The following is a 16991-nucleotide window of genomic DNA, read 5'->3' as shown; positions in this document are numbered from 1 at the left end:
AGATGAATTATGGTCCGGTACGCGTGCACACCCCGACGTCCTCACGAGACCTCGTCGACCGCGAGACATCGCGAGGCTACAGAATGAACCTGTTTCCCACGAAAGCACCGCAAGGCGTAGATGAGACAGCAGTACGTGCCGGGCAGATTACCCGTCAAAGACCCGGCAAGGAGGGTCCGCTCCCGTCCCTCCAGGGTTCCTCTCGATGGCTGGCGCACGTTTCTACGTATATAGAATATACCACCGCGTTTCCCTTGCCCCGTCCAATCGGCGCTTTGATCGAACTCGCCGCATTCTATGCTGCTGGCATCACGGCAGGCGCACAGTGCACACTCTCAGAACAAAAGGTGTATTATTACACCCCTTGTCCCATATAATACACCCCAAAACTTCAATTCGACGTACAGCGCCCCATAATCGAACAGGCGGCCCCAAAGTTTACAAGGGGCTTGATAGCCGTGTGGTACAACTTATTAAGATAGCTGATATACGTATTATTGACTACAAAAAAGATTATCGGAGTTTTCTTGGCCGTACTGCAAAAGCTCCGTGTTTTCTTTCTTTGGTCTTTGATACGTACTTTAGCAATTTAATAAGTTATATCGCACCGTTAGCACGCCCCTGGTAAAATTTGGGGCCGTTTGTTCGACTATAGGGCGCTGTACGTCGAAATGAAGTTTTGGGGTGTATTATATGGGACAAAAGGGTGTAAGGTGATACCCTTTTTTTTGAGAGTGCACTCTCGGACAAGGGGAACTCCGGCGGGCACCATTCTTGTTTTTTCTTCGCCCTCCCCAATTCAATGGCTCGTGTCCTTCCAATACAAAGATGTATAATTCTAAAAAAAGCTTGGGCGGGTGGAGTGGGCGGGGGGAGGGGGGGGGGAGGGATGGGGGACGATATTTGGGCGCAAAAGGAAACCGTCAGAAATAATAGAGATGGTATGTCTCTCTCACTCCCACATCTGTTCCTTCTCAGTGTCGGGCGGACTCGTGTTCAATGTAGGGTGTAGAACATTGTTTGCCTTCTCCCCGTAAGGCGTGGCAGTACGCGATGTAGGCCTGTCAGGTCGAACTGAAATAATTGCTCGGTTCTATTGGATTTGGCACGCGGGGAGGGGCGCGCGTGGATGCGTTTTGGGCGGAAAGCGCGTCTACGTTTTTCTATGTTTTGTTTGTTGCTTTCCGTTTTTTTTTTTTTTTTTCAAGAGTAATTTCTCAGTGCGCCCGTAAACACAATTGTCTCGAAATCGATGACAGGCAAGCCTTGTCTGTGAGAAACAAAGTGCTTGTTTTCGCTTCACTGCGTCTGTTTAACTAAGGCTTTTTCCGTGAACCACGGATTTTGTATATTGTTCATAAAATAGCTGTTGCCACTGCTTGTAACTTCTGTTGCTTATTTTTCCTGTAGCTTATTTGTATATTTGGAAACGAGTATCACTAGTCGGGAAGTCTTTTAAGCTCTGACTTCCTCGTCGAACTATCAGGTAGCCGCCACCCGAACGTTTTCTTGTTCCTAGGGGTATAACTGATCGACAAGAAGGGTTCAGGCCACTATATTTTAGAGTACCATTCTTTTTGATAAATGGGATAAAATTCATAAACAGCTGCCGAATAATATAGTTCAAGTTTGATTTTTTTTTTTTAAAGATCTTCGAATTTAGCAACTGCAGTGTGCAAAATTCCGACCGGTTTTTATCTTTCCCAAACGTTGTTGGTTGACTTGCGCAAGGTTGTTTTTGTTTTTATATTTGTTTGTAAGTGTCACAAATGAATCTTTTCTGGCGCTTTATACGAGAAAGAAGGTTACCTCCCTGCGACAATGCGTGAACACGCACCAGTCACTTAGCACGCACCCGTCCACCGCACCAGCCCAACGCTCCTCTTATAGCGTTTTCCTTGGACACGTGATTACGCTCGCCGGGTGTCTCCAGTCGAAGGGGGGTGTAAGGGTGCGCGATACACCCACATACACCCTTTCTATCTGAGAGTGTAGACGTTCATTCGCATTTCTTCGGCCTCCTTCTGTTCACTATTGAGCTTAGTTTTCATCCGCACTGATGTCAAGGGCTCGAAGTATTCTGTCAAACTCTTCAGTTCCTACACGCAATGTGCAAGAAGCTGAATCTCCCAGGTAATAAATACCTAGTTTTTGAAGAAATTGGCTATGAAAGTGTGATTACCTGACAACATTGCAGCTTGCAAGTTATCACGTATAAAGGGAAGAATGCCCTTTGCATCGCTGCGCGTCGGAATCCCAATCGACACAACCATCGGAAGAAAGTCGCCTCAAGACATGATACAACTGAAGACGGCTCAGACAACAAACACGAGGAAGGAGTGGACGGGAAAAACGCTGGACTTCACCTGATTATTTAACATTAGAAAAAAATACAAAATAACCATCTACATCACTATCGCGTCGACACGTGCTTCAATAAGGCTACCCATAGCCTCCTCTATACTCACAAAGCATGGCAGTTCGATGACGGAGCCAAAGAGTGCTCGGTTGCACATTTGGAGCGCGAGGATCTTGTAGCACAGAGCATTTCTCGGAGAGTCTGGCATTCAGCGCAGAGCTTTTGCAGCGGCGAGGACCCAAAACATGGTTTTCAAATCCGACGAGAAAAGAAGCGGTAGCCCGAGGAACGCGGGAAGCACGAGCAGACATTCCATCGCTCGGGACAAGTGTGTTCCGGCGTCTCGCGGAGCGCCCCTTACATGACTTGTGTCTGCCCGCTCCACCTTTTCACTTTCGGCGGCCGCGTCACGTGACGATCTACCAGTCTTTGTCACTATACACCTTTCCAAAAAACACTCGACCCCAGGGGCAACAAACCGTTTTCGAGCCTAGTCACTGAGTTTGAGGCTAGGCTCTCACCGGCGTCCCCCCTAACCCTAACCGAGCGGACTGTGATTTCAATAGGCGCAGCCTGCGCAGGCGCAGTTTCAAACGCTGCTGGCGGCTAAATTCTCGTATTTTCCCGCTATATTTTGTGTTTCATGGTACATGTATGTTTCCGAGGACATTGAGAAAGCATTGTGCCATATTTGAAAAAACAAAAAAAAGCAAAATAAAACTAAACTATTTTTGTTGGGCACGCGCGCGACAGAACGAATGCGACTGGAATGTACAGTGCTACGGTAGTTTTTTTTTTTGTTTTTTTTACGATAAGTTTTGACGGCGCCGCGGGATTCACCGCATGTGGAATGACAAAGCGCTTTGCTGTCAAAAATAAATTGCAACAGAAGAGGGCCGAAAGTCATGCATTTTTCACGCTCACAAATAACGTGTTTGCCGATGGACAGGACACGGACATACAATTGAGGAAGTGCTTACATTCGAACAATATATCGTACGTACCACACGATGGAGCGTTATCCGTAAAGAATTTATTTGAGAAAGATCTCAAATAACACTGTCACAGTCGACAACAGTCACATCTTGACGATCGGACGGAATCCGAGATGACTTCGTTTTGGGGCACGTCTTGGGGAGAGCTTCCTTTTTTCACAACCGCACCAAGGCAAAGAAACAAACGCGACTGACCCGTTTTTCACCCCAACCCGGACAACTATTTTTGGAGATGACTGAGGATTCTACACAGATTATCTCTGGCAGGGGGGAGAACATTGTTCGCAAAGTCGCGTTGAGGGTCGTTCGACGTCCTTCACCTTTTCGTTTCCCGTGAATGTCCAGCAGAAAAGTTTGAAAGGCAGGCACTTACCAGCCTTATTTCTCACAATGGAAGATAACACAAGAAGGGTACGCAGCACGCATAAAAAAAAATTAAGTGGAAACTTTCAAGAGGGGCGAGAAAACGTCGAATGCAAAACCGCAAAAACGTAGGTAGAGAACCGCGCTGAGCGGGTCTTCACAGTCCCAGAGAGTGGCAGAAACTTTCTAGCTGATAGAGGGCGCGAGAGTCGCACCAGCCGCATCAGCATCAGCAACATGGCGGCGGCCTAGGAGCGTTTTTTGGAAAGGTGTATAGAGGAGGCTATGGGCTGCCTCGTTCTTATGTAAACAAACCGAAGTTTGACTGATGCATTTTTCGCCTTCCTTTCCTATCTCAAACGCTTCCAGCTGTTCTCGTGCATTTATATCAATCCCTTACCACAGAATCGTGGTACAACCAAAGTTCGTGTTCCACAGACACGTCACACGGTGTAAATGCTCGTTCGCGCAGTTTCGTTTAACGGCTTTAAGACTGCTTGCGTCGAGCTCTTGCTATGGTGCCCCTTACGACGAGCCAATGAGGGAGTGCTGTGCTCCACGACGCAACGCTGCCCAACGCAGTCGACGCAACTGCGTGAACGAGCCTTCTAAGCACTTACGTGCCCTTCCACAGTTCATCTCAGCCAGAACGCGTGCTCACGCTCGCGGTCGTTGACGTAACAGGATGTGTGCTCGACCACAACTTCCATTGTATCACGATTCTGAGGAAAGGGGTTGATGAAACAGCCGAAGAACTGTTGAAAGCGTTCGAGATAGGGAACGAGGACGCAACATGCATCAGTCGACCTTCGGTTTGTTTACATAAGGATGCGGTAGCATTTCTGAAGCAGTCGACGCGATAGTGATATAGATGGTTATTCCGATGCTTCTTCCTTTCATTGTATAATCAGTTGAATTCCAGCGTTTGTCCTGTCCACACCATCATTGTCTTTGTTGTTTGAGTGCTGCCTTCAGTTGTATCATGAACCAACTCGCCTGCATCGCCACTTTGATTCATAACACGAGTATATTTAAAGGGTCACGACAGAGTACTTATCCTCGCCAGGGTTTTAATTTGGACATAATGTACGAGAGCCCAACTACCCAAAACACAGCTGGCGACTGTAAATTCGATTTCTTCCCGCCGGAAACCGCCAATAGAGTATTGGTGAGTTTGAGTCGGGCCCACATCTCTTCTCCGTGGTCACGTGTTCTCTATGGCTTAGACACACACACTAAATATTATAAAAGTCGTGGGTTATCGAAGGGACACACTCAATATTAAAAATAAAAACAAATATCATGCCTATTTCTTGCGGCTTTTAATACCTTCAAACACGTTGATTGAAACAATAAAATAAAAACTTGCACAGAGTGCCGGAGGCACTCGGTGCACTCTCTGCGTGATTCCCATCATGGCGGCGTATCCCGGGAGTCGCGGGCTGGACGGTTCGACGAAGCGGGTTAAGCGATGGCGGCGGACATCGGGCTTGGGACCTCTACTTCAGAACTGTTGTTCGCGGTACAGGCAAATTTGTCTTGCTTCGAAAGAGAAGTCGTTTACCGATCGAAACAAATAGGATTTATGCTTTACGACTCGCCCGGCCACCAAGCTGATTCGCCCGAAGACGTCGCCGAGTCGTCGCCCCTTCCCCTGGCTGAAGACACCGCTTGTCTTAGACAGAAATATGGAGAGAGCTTGAAAAATGCGCAAACGTCACGTTTTGCTTGATTTCATCGTTTTTCGTGGGACGTGCCAATGTTTCACCTTCCTCCCACGACAAAAAAAAAATGGTGAAAAAAAAAAAAAAACGCTGTCGGGTGTCGCCACGTGACTTCCGGCAACTTTCTCCTCGTCTACATTTCCTTTTCCTCCCAAGTACAGTTTTGGTTTCGACTCCGAGCAGTTATGTTTTTTTTTTTTTATTACTTTATTAAAACATACATGACGCTGTAGCGAAAATATTGATTGAGTTGTATTGTGTCGCCATATTAAATTGCCTGGCAAAAAGTTTAAAGCGAAATTCGAAACGCTCAGCTCCCGTTGCGTTGCATATAAAAAGACTATTTTACGAAACTTGATAGCTGCTGTTCTCTGCAAATGAAGAAATCTGGAACTCCTACCTTGCCGCAACGAGACGCCACCCATGTGTACACGGCCCTGTGAATCGGCCTTTCTTGCCTATGTGATAAGCGCTGGAAAGGTTTATAGTCCAAGGACACGAAGCGTCCGAGAAACGGTGATTTAGACTAATTTGAACGAAAGCTCCAAAAAATTCAAAACCACTTCAAGATTTGTTTTTTTGTAAAATAAAAAAAGTAATTGAAAGCACTTTCCTATTTTGCTGAAACAAAGTCCGAAAACTTGGAAACTTTTATTGGATACGACAGAAGGTCCACTTCTGTCTTGCTTTACGTTTTTATTTTCAAAACTCACCTACCGTTAGCTTCGAGTCGGCAAAAAAATAAAAAGGCGTAACTCGTGTTTGGTTTATATAGGCGAAAGTCAACGTGTGTAGATGAAAAATAACACGTATGAGAAGTTTCTAATTCAATGCGAAAGAACGCTGTTCCGAATTCCTCTTCATAAAACTACGACCGATATGAGGACCCAAGTATTGTGAACGGCATGTCAAAATTCCTCTAATTTAAACAATATATGAGATAAAATTAAACGATATAAAACCAATTGCACCTTTCTTCTCTCCACTCTAGCACCACTCTTTTGTATTTTATTTTTATTTTACATGATTAAATTTCATTCTAAGGAGAACCGAAGTCAACGTTACTCTTTTCCAAACCAGCGGGATCGTGCCTGACAAGACACAGTTCTACGACGTCATCAGGCGGAATTCGGTGGACTCCTCTTTTTGGGACTCGGTAAACACGCCAGTCGAAGATGGGTTCAAGGCACCATCCCGCTGGTTTGGAAACGAGTAACGTTGACTTCGGTTCTCCTTAGAATGAAATTTAATCATGTAAAATAAAAACCGCCAGGATCGCGGCAGGTGACCTGACATGTCAGGTCACCTGCCGCGATCCTGGCGGTGTTACAGCAGCGGTGCTGGTAGACGTGGCAGTTGCCCGTTCTGCTCCAGGTCCTTCCACAGCTTAGCAGTCCTCGGAAGCATTCGCCACCAGGAGTTGGGGCCCCGCGACGACAGCGACACTCGCGTTCTCTCGTGCTTTCTTCTTCTTCGGAACTTCTCCGCCCAACCGCCAGGATCGCGACGCTGGACATTGTGACACTCCGGCCTCTGTGACCTCATTTGTTGAGACTCGGGGACTAGTTTCGATGCCTGAGCGATATGGATCGTCCAACACACCAGTCGGAGACGCGCTCCAGGCGCCGTAGTTGCGGAAACCGCGCAGTTCGACCTTTGTTCCAAAATTTGGTTTCAATCAAACTTTTAAAAAAATCCGGGTCCTCTCTCATATAGCCTTTCTTGAATTTTTCTCGCTCTGCAGCTAACTGAGGCTTCAAAAAAATAAACGAGCACTAGTTCTATTTACCCGAATAGAAAACGTACCATCTGTAAAAAGAAAAAAAAATGTTTTTCAGCAATGTTTCTTTAGCCTAATATTTACGTCGCGGGACACACGTCGAGTTAGGAGCGTTTTCAAACATGCTTACCAAACCTACATACTTACCAAACATACGCACCAATTATACAAGACAATTCCGAAATATGCTTCTATTTTGAGACGTCTATCCCGAAATAGAAGTGCTTCAGAATCGCTCAAATAAACCTCGCGAGATAGATATTGTGCTGAATGTTTATCTCGGGGAAAGTTTATTGCGGAAATAATCAAGCAATGTAATTTAATTATTTATTCATTTGTGTGGAGAGGCAATCCAATTTTGCAATAATCGTTTCAAAAACAACAAACTACGTCTTTTTTTTTTTTTTTTTTGGGGGGGGGGGGGGGGGGGAGGCTTTTCGCGGGAGTGAGGTGTTCGGTCGTGCGCTCCCTACGTTGAATCGTAGTCTGGGCTGTTTCGGCAACGAGCCTCGCGCATTCGAGATTCCACCCCGCGGTTCCAGCGGCCGGCGAGACGAGGATCCTTTGCATGCTCCTGACTGACAGTGGTCCTGGTTTCGTAACATGCTCCTCCCATCGCGGGAGTTGAAATCGGTGCGTTGCAATCTTTTATTTCCTTTTTTGTTTGGAAATTGGCCGGCGAATCGTAATGATTCAGGGATTCCTAGGATGCTTAGAGCCAGAAGAGTGAGATATCGACACATTTAGGTGATTTCAAAAACCTGCTCAGGGCACCTTTAAGCGTTACAGCGCATTATGGCTACAGCTTGACAGCGACTGCATGCGGAGCTTTCCTGCACTGTCTATACATGTGTGAGTGAATGGGGGCGGGAGACAAGAAGACCTCCACCGATCATTTGTTCGAGACTTTCCAGCCCAATTGGCGTAGTAGAAAATATAAAAAAAGATGACGGCTATATGGTTCAAGGTTTATTATGGTTTCAGCCGTCCCGGCCTCCAAAAACTATAACGGGTCCAACCGAAGCTCGCTAGTGCAAGCCGGCACGCGAGCCATAAACGCATTCGGAGCATTCTTCCCGGAGGAAGCCTTGGGGAAGGGACCCCCTTTTTTTACTAAAAACCTTGCCGCCGAAGTTACACGGAGGCTCGTAGCACTTTGCTCGGCTGAAGCTTTTGGCCAGAGCACCCCCGAGGGGACGCTGACGTCGATCGCCGGACACGGCCACCGCCGGCACTCCCGCCGCGCACCGGGGAAAAACAAATTGGTGCTGTTGCCGCCGCCCTGTTTACCACACCTGCACGACACGGCGAAACAAATGGGTCGCCTCCCCAAGGTACCCCGGAACGCGGACGCCTAAGTTGGCTTCTTGACGCAAATACGCTTATGAATGGAGTCTTCGTGCCCGCCTGATCGAAGCGATGGATGGGATGGGCCGCACGGCGTCGCTGAACGCCCGCTCTATAGGAGCTCGTTATTCATCGCGCCGCTCTCTGTAAAACAATGAGAACACAAAGGAAGCCGAATGGAGGCCTCATGAAGTTACGAAGTGGAGCCAAGTATGGGCTGGGGAATAACATCAAACAGTGGGGAACAATGGTAAGCCGTTTTGAATTAGTCCCAAGCAGTCCCTTGACTTCCAAGTAAACTATTGAAAGACTAATTTAAAACTTTGCGTAAAAACCCGAGTTAGATGCAACGACTTTTATCCAACCTCAACGTAACTCTCGCATACTTTTTCAGACAAAAATAGATCCAAAACTTTTAATTGCGCGAATTCATTTGCCACACATGTGGTATGTGGAGCAGTCTGAGCACGTGATCGCGTTAGGAACGCTGAAAATCAGCAGTTCGACAAATTGTCAAAATTATAGGCCCGGAAACGCATGTAATTTACAGGACCATTTTTGTTGAAGAAGCGTCTTTTGAGCACAAAATCTAGAAGCTCTGCCTAAATTTCAGTAGGCCTCGTGTGATTGACGTGCTGCTGGCGTCTCACACGTATGCTGGCAGGGCTCCTTGTCCCGAACTAATACCGCTCGCGAGGACGCTAAAATCACCCTGTTAGCTCCTCACTGATATCAACAAAATTACCTACTTGTTTGGAAGCACACAGTCTTGAAGATGACAACAATAACCCAGAAAAAGAGCTTCTTTCTATTTTTTTTTTAATTGTTTTTCTATCAGACAAAGTATATGGTTTTTCGATGAAGGGGTTGGGTTAACGGAAAATTGTGCGCAGGTGTGTTTCTTGTTTGTAGGTGTGACGTGGGAAAGCAATTAGGAAGAATGCCTTGTTTTAAAAATGAACTAAAAAGCGCACGCAAAACCTCCAAACATTTCCAGCGAAAGTTAGATCGATCTGATCCGCCCGATCACGCTGCCGCTCGTATCCGCGTCCATCCCCTCAAATAATTCCAGATCCATTCCGCTCTTCAGGTGTCGGCGTCCCCTTCTCGCTTCTTTCACCCCTCTCGACCAAGACCGCCCGGCAGCTTGGGCCATCGATCGCGCCTTCGATTTGCGGCCGTTGTCGGAACAAAAATCGTACGCACCGCGCGCAAGTTCCCCCCTGTTTGCCGAAAGCATTTTCAGGTGCCCGTCCACATCGTAACACGAAAGGCACACAGACACACGAACGCACACGGTACCTCTTCGCGCAGTGGCCGCAAGTAGACCAACCTCCTTTCCAGCAGCAACCGTTTTCCGACGACTCGCGCCCACCCCCACGGAGGTCCATCGATTTTCAATCTGCAGCAATCCGAAGTGCCCGCCAATCGTTTTAAACGGGATCGAGCGGTGACGCCTGCAATCTCCTTCGTTCCCCGCGCCACCCGAGCGATACCGTACACAAGTTGCCGTGAAGAAGACCTCTTCCCCAGTCCCCCCACCCGGGCTGGAGAGACGGTGCTATAATGCCCTTCGGCGCCCGCGGAATCCCGTACGGGTCACTGCGTTGCCCGGGGCCTCACAATGCCGCTGTTACTCGGCGCGCTCTTTCTTTGCCGGGAGGGGACGAGAGGGCGGCATCGTCGGGGAACCTCAAGGGCGGCTCGTCGTCGCCTTCCATCAGGGAAGACACCACTCGGGCTTGCTGCCTTCTCCGTGTTTAATGGGATTTATTACTGCGACAAAGGGGGCGGCCGCGAGAGAGACGGGAGGTCGGGGCCCGGCGCAATCGGAGGAGGGCACAGCGAGGTAACTCCGTTCGCTGCTGCCGGTGAAGGCAGTGGTCAGGGAAGAAGACTCCCAGGACCGTGAAACAAGAAGAGTAAAGCGGGAGGTAAATGAGAGCCCAAACTTCGTTGTGCCCGGGCCCCGGCTTTTATCCGTTTGGCGGTAGGCCGCCACGGGTATCATCAGCGGTCTCTTTCTTTGGGATTATTGCTTTTTTACTGCTTTATATTTGGTTATGCTTCTTTTGTCGGGCGCTGGGGAGTGCTCCCGGTCGTAGGGCGCATTAGCGTCGTCGTACTGGGCTCGTGTTCGACGCATTAGGGCCCTAGGATCGGCTGTTGCCCCGGCGCTCGCGACTGCGTGGACGAGCGAATGCTGCAGCAGCCAGCTGAGGCGGAGTAGTAATGACGTTACTAATTCGTCATTTTGTGGCTGTTAGTCGCGCACAAATGGCTCGGTTTTTCGTCGTTGACTTTGGAGAGCGCGGAGTCGTAGATTATATTGTCGGTGGACATTGGGGAAAAAGCAGGCTAATATTAATAATCGCTCCGTGTAGCGCTTCCTAATCAATCGAGCTTACCTTTCAAGCATCTTCTAAGCTTATTTGTATTTTCCTAATATATATATATATATATATATATATACATATATTGTTACTTTTAGATAACGTCGGCTTTTAGCAGATTGTGAATTGTTTTCATGACCGGGGAGCTAGAGCTGTATCCATGAGCGCCGTCGAGCCTTCGAAACAATTTTAAAATAATACAGCTCTATCCTTTATAGAGACGGACGAATTATACAATGAGCTTCACGCGTAAAAAAATATAATAAAATAACACATCTAAAGTAGAAATGAAATGGTGAAGCGGAAATCATTTCTATATGTAAATGTGCTGTTTCCCGGGTATGCCGGTTTGCGCATATTTCCGTAAATAATAAAGGCTTGTATAAACAAAGGCGAGGTCTAAAATGTTTTAAATATTTTCGTACGCATGGCGCTTTCCATAGAAATTAAATATATGTCATATACGAGGTAATTTCTTTCCTCTACATACGATGAACTGGGTAAAAAAAGTGTAATGAAGAAACTTTTAAAATACAACGAATGCGGATATGAAGTAAATGTTCTGGATACTTCTCCAAATAATGACCGCACAGATGAGGGTAGTTATTATGAGATGCCAGATGCTTTTGGGTGCCATCCCGAAAGAAGGTAGCCGCCAAGGGCCTTAGTTCTTCCGATGATCAAATTAAAAGATGAAAGCCGTTTACAAATCCCTGTAACGCCGAATCGGAGCGCAGCTCTTGAGGAGGAGTAGGGAAGGGTAGTGAGGGGGGTCACTTCACCTGCGGGTAGTCACGTGACCCCGGGGGGTCACGTGATCTCGGGGGAGGGGGTCACGTGACCTCGGGGGATCACGTGACCTCGGGGGGGGGGGGCACGTGATCTCGGGAGGGGGCGTGACCTCGGGGGTCGCGTGACCTCGGGGGGTCACGTGACCCCCCCCCCCCCGGTTACGCCGACGCCGACGCCGCTCAAGCTGGAAACGGGCCCCTAAGAGCTGCGCTCTAAAACAGAAGGAGTCATGAAACATCTTTTATTATTCCCACAATGTAGATAGCACATACTCTAGCTGCGGGTAGCCACATAATCATCGAACAGATTTATGCAGCAATTATTACGTGGTATAAGCTTTTAAATCCCCCGCAACCCGAAAAAAAAATCGCTTCTTTTGGCATTTTATTTATTTTATCTCCAGTTCAACAAAACTGTCAGTCGCCACACCTCTTTTTCTCACCTCAATTATCAAGGACGTATGTTCGTCCTTCCGAAGCTTTGCACAGTTTCCTCCAAACGTATTTACATGGCTTGTGATCAGAATGTCCGACAGGTGACGTGGTAAGCGCGTAAAAATGCCCATCGCGACCAAATGTCTATCGAGCCAAAATGTCCATCGAATTATAAAGTCCACACAGGTAAAACCAAAAATATCCAACGAGTCAAAAGTCCCATCGAGACAAAATGTCCAGTCGGGTCAGAATGTCCATTGAGACAAAATATCCGAGTCACAATGTGCAGCGAGTCAAATTTATTATTTAGGTCAAAATATCCAAGTATGTCACAGTGGTCATTACAGTCTTCACCGAACTAAATGAAACAAATTCTAAACCTACTCTTGATACATTTTGTATTTTTCTAAATTCTCGGGGATGGTTCGGCGCTCATTTCGAGCCCCAAGGACGCACGTGCAAAGAGCTGTTTGTATAACTTTTTGCTCCCGAAAAATTGCTGCTGCCGACTCCAACACGTGCAGCGCGTGAAACTATACTAGTTATACTAGTTCAGTGCGCATTGCTGTCTGGGTAATTTGTGTAAGGTTTAGTAGAGAGCACAGCCCACCCGTTAAAAAAAAAAAAAAAAAGAAAACGCAGTTGTAAATTTTAAAATTTTTTTATTCTGACCTGCGTTTATCTCTGTTCTTATCTCATTAAGTTTATAAAACGTGTGGTCTTTGTCACACTCTTATAACGGTATAACGGTGTCATTTGTAAAAGAAGAAAAATGATTTGTCACCGATGTGAAAGTTTCACAATTCCGGCAATGGATGAGATAATGACAGTTTTATTACGAGCGCATCTGCACATGTTCAACGCGTCTACAAATGTCGGTTTCATTAACGGTTTGAACGTGGATCGAGTCAAAATGTCCGTCCAGATCAAAATGTCCACCGAGGCAAAATGTCCATCGAGTCAAAATGTCCGTCCAGATCAGAATGTCTACCGAGGGCAAATAAATGCCCATCGAGTCGAAATGTCAACCCAGGTGAAAATGTCCAACGAGGCAAAATATACATCGGGTCAGAATGTCCAGTATTGAACATATTGTATCGATGGACATTTTGACGTGTAATCATTGTACTTTGCGCAGGTACCGCTTAGAACGAATCCATGACGTTAATGACCTGTGAGACACCCGTCTGTGGCGAATGACGGTCTCGATGCAGCATGATGAAACGACTGAGAAGCTAGGCGTCAACCGTCTCTGGAGATGGCATCTAAAATCTGTGCGGCGTCATGTTAACTGCTTAAAGGGGCACTCAAGTGGATTCTGAGATCGTCTATTTATTGTCATAACTCAATCTGCGGGCTCTAAGCATCCTAGAAATCCCAAAATTACATTCAAGGGCGGCCGATTTCCCTATTAAAAATTTAATCAAAGATCGCTGTTCTGCGCCTAGGCGCACGCCGTCAGGGGCGCTGTCGGACGGGAAGGCAGCAGGGAAGGGCGTGCGCCATCCAATCACGAGTGACGGCTTCCCGGCGGATTGATCCTTCGAACCGGCGGAGTGATCTTCCGAATGTGCGCGTATTTGATGGATTCTCGTTGGGACACATTTCGTTTACTTCGGGTCTTGCGTCGTGCGGAGATGGACCTGCCAAATCTAACACCGTTGGAGGTGGAAATTCTTCGGCGGACGGCAGATATCAGCTCAATCTCCTACGACGCCACTCCTACGCGCGACGCCGATGCCTCGAACGCGACGGACTCGGAAGACAGTTCGCGATGCTCAATGTCGACACCGGAGGAAGACGACGAAACCGACGACGCAACCCAGCGGCTTGGGAACACCAACTGGTAGGTGATGAGCTGTTTATTATACCTCTCATATGTATAGCTGATGCTGGTTTTCTGTTTTAAGGTGCCAATGCAGTTGCTGCGTGCCGATGGAAACCGTCGCAGAGTGTGTCTGCTGCCGTGACTACCCGGCCGCCGTTCGCAAGCAGCAGGGCCGGCAGAGCTGCGTGACAAGCCACCCGGGTTTCGAGGGGCTCTGCCTCGATCCGGGTGTGCTACAGCTGGCCTTGCTGAACATGCGCCACTATGGTGAAAGAAACATGGGGGCAACCTCGAACGAGTGAGTACAACTTCGTGTTACCGGTCGCGAAACTTGCTGTTCTGCCTCGGCCCCCGTTTTTCTTGCGTACGCATTGAAGCGGCGTGATAGCTTTGAATAGAAATCATCATTAGCGTTCAACTGCTTTTGAATGTTTTTCGCTTTGCGTGTCTGCTTTTTTCTTGTTTGCCGTGCGTTTTTGGTTCCATGCCCATGCCTCCCAAGCCGCGGGCCAAGGATAAGGACGGGTAGCTTTATGACAGCGTCTATTCTCCCGGCAGCTGGGAGAATAATTTTTCGAAATTCTACCGACGATCGCCTCCCATTGGTTGTCTGAAATCATACAACTACCGGTAGAATGCTGATTTTCTTGTTCTTCTAACATCTCATGGAAACACGTTTCATGGACAACTTTTCCTGGACACGTATTGTCGACGCTGACGTTTCATCGACACTCGTTACGCGAATTGCACGCTGTAGGGACACTTCATCGCGCGTGTACCCCTCGGGCCAGTGTTAAACCCTCCCTCTTCGCCTCCGCTTTCCCTTGGCGACAGTCAATGGTCCAATGGGAGTCAACTGCCGGTTGAATTTCGGGGAAATTATTCTTCTGGCTGCCGGGAGAATAGATATTACGTGGTTTATAGACTGACATGGAGTCAGAGTTGGACTACTGTCTCTCGTCGGTTCTTGAGGCTGCTCAAGTAGTCAGACATTGCAAGGAAAACGTAGTCAACTATTCAAACGCAAAACAAATACAAGGGGAGTCACACAGGCGCCGGCAACATCGCATTTCAATGGTTTGTTTATGGGCAAAGGCGAGCTTCTTGCCCACACTCCATTGCGCATGCGCGGCGCCGGTGGCGTCTGCTAGGGGCGCTCCAGTTTGTTTATAAACATGAGTTGGTGTATAGTTAGTTGTGCCGATCATTTGTTTGTTTGCAAATACATCACATGCACAGCGAAAGGAAACATAAAAGAGAACCATAATATATGATGGTCTTTCCGGGGAAACAATCACAAGAGAGGTGTAGATTTCAGAGTAGCGAATATTGCTTAATACATCTGATTAGTCTGGTCATTGCCTCAGGTGTATGGCTGGTGGGTGTTCCTTACATTCAATAAATGTGGACATTGTTTCAGGCGCTTCCGGTTCGCTGCCTATAGGCAGTGTGTGCTTTGGCTGTGGCGGAGACTTGGACAGAAGAACAGGCGACCACTGCCCTCCGGCATGGTCAAGGCAATTCGAGGTCACTTTGCCTGCGACACCTACTCCGGGTTTCGGTACCCCTCCCTTTAAAAAAATAAAAGCGCTAAACAATGCATTGCCCAGCAGTCGTTCTTCGCCCAAATGTAATGTTAGGCGTTAGAACCAGATGACAACTTATTTTTGTCCAGTTCAATGTCATTATCGATTTTCATGTTTCAGCGAGAACATTAAAAGTTTTCATTGGCTGCCATCTTCTTGGCGCCTTTGAGCACTTACTGCTATACTCCGTGTCACCTAACAACCGACTGCTGTGGATGCTACGAGCCATTGAGGCGAATCCAAGGCACTTTGAGAGTTTCCCATAACCTTTGAGAAAAAGCACGTTTTTTCAAGATAATTTTTTTTACCGACTTGACGGATTTTGTGAATAACACATTATTTTTGGAACAACGCCACTAGATACAGACGAAGGGAAAGACTGGAGAACACGAGCATGGACAGATTGTTTTCATGTAAAGCCTGGCCAAGTGCTGTGTTCTCGGAGCCAAATTGGCTAGGAAGACTCGAACACTAATTAGGAATTCTTGCTCTTATTACTGCAATACACATACAAGTTACCCAGTAAAAAGGCATCTTTACTTGACATTCTTTTCAGCTAAAATTGGATCTTTTGCTAACACACAAAGGAGCCTCGGGAAGAAGATCCTCTTCCTTATCGTTCTGGCGGCGAGATAAGCTGCGAGCCACGCGCTTTCCACGACGGAGCCGCGTCGCCGCGTGGGCACATCACTCCCGCGTAACAAGGCGAGGAGAAAACGTAGTTCGCTCTTTTTCAAACAATAATAGCTGTATTACGTCACCTACAGCCAAAGATTTGACGTTTTTGTCAAAATATAATGTGCATGTGTCTAAAAAGAGCAATAATAATAACTTTAGCAATCTTTTCGCAGTTCGCTATTTCTATTGGTCGAATTCTACGGAGGTGGTGGAGACACGGGATGGACCCCGCAAGAGGATATAGTGCCTGTGTATTTCTATTACTGTGAGTTTACTAGGGCGCCTTGCCATTTAGAACTGGTCATTTTTATTGACTGAAGCCCAACAAACAATATGCTTCCAAAAACAAGCTTCTCCAAAAAGCACTTGAGTGCCCCTTTAAGTCTGTGCGCTGATCGCATGGATAACTAGCTGGGGTATGCATACACACTATGTGTATGGTATGTTGAATTGTTTTCATATATAACTCTTCACTATATTGTTTAGTTCATCGGAAGTTGAAAAATATAAAATAGCTATTTCATATTAAATGGGCTGTGCAAGGATATCCACATGGAATATTTTACTCTTTACACGAGCTCACTGGAACTAGCGGGACTCAAGGATACTCCCACGCAACGCCACTGGCTAGGAAACTCATCTGTTGCGGCGCAATTTCAAGGACTAAAGCGAGCGTTTTTATTCGGTCTTCGCAAAATTTCACGTAACTGGG

Source organism: Ixodes scapularis, unplaced genomic scaffold (assembly GCF_016920785.2).
Source record: "Ixodes scapularis isolate PalLabHiFi unplaced genomic scaffold, ASM1692078v2 PGA_scaffold0__279_contigs__length_252992795, whole genome shotgun sequence".
In the NCBI taxonomy this organism is placed as follows: Eukaryota; Metazoa; Arthropoda; class Arachnida; order Ixodida; family Ixodidae; genus Ixodes; species Ixodes scapularis.
Note: the sequence above shows the minus strand (reverse complement) of the source record.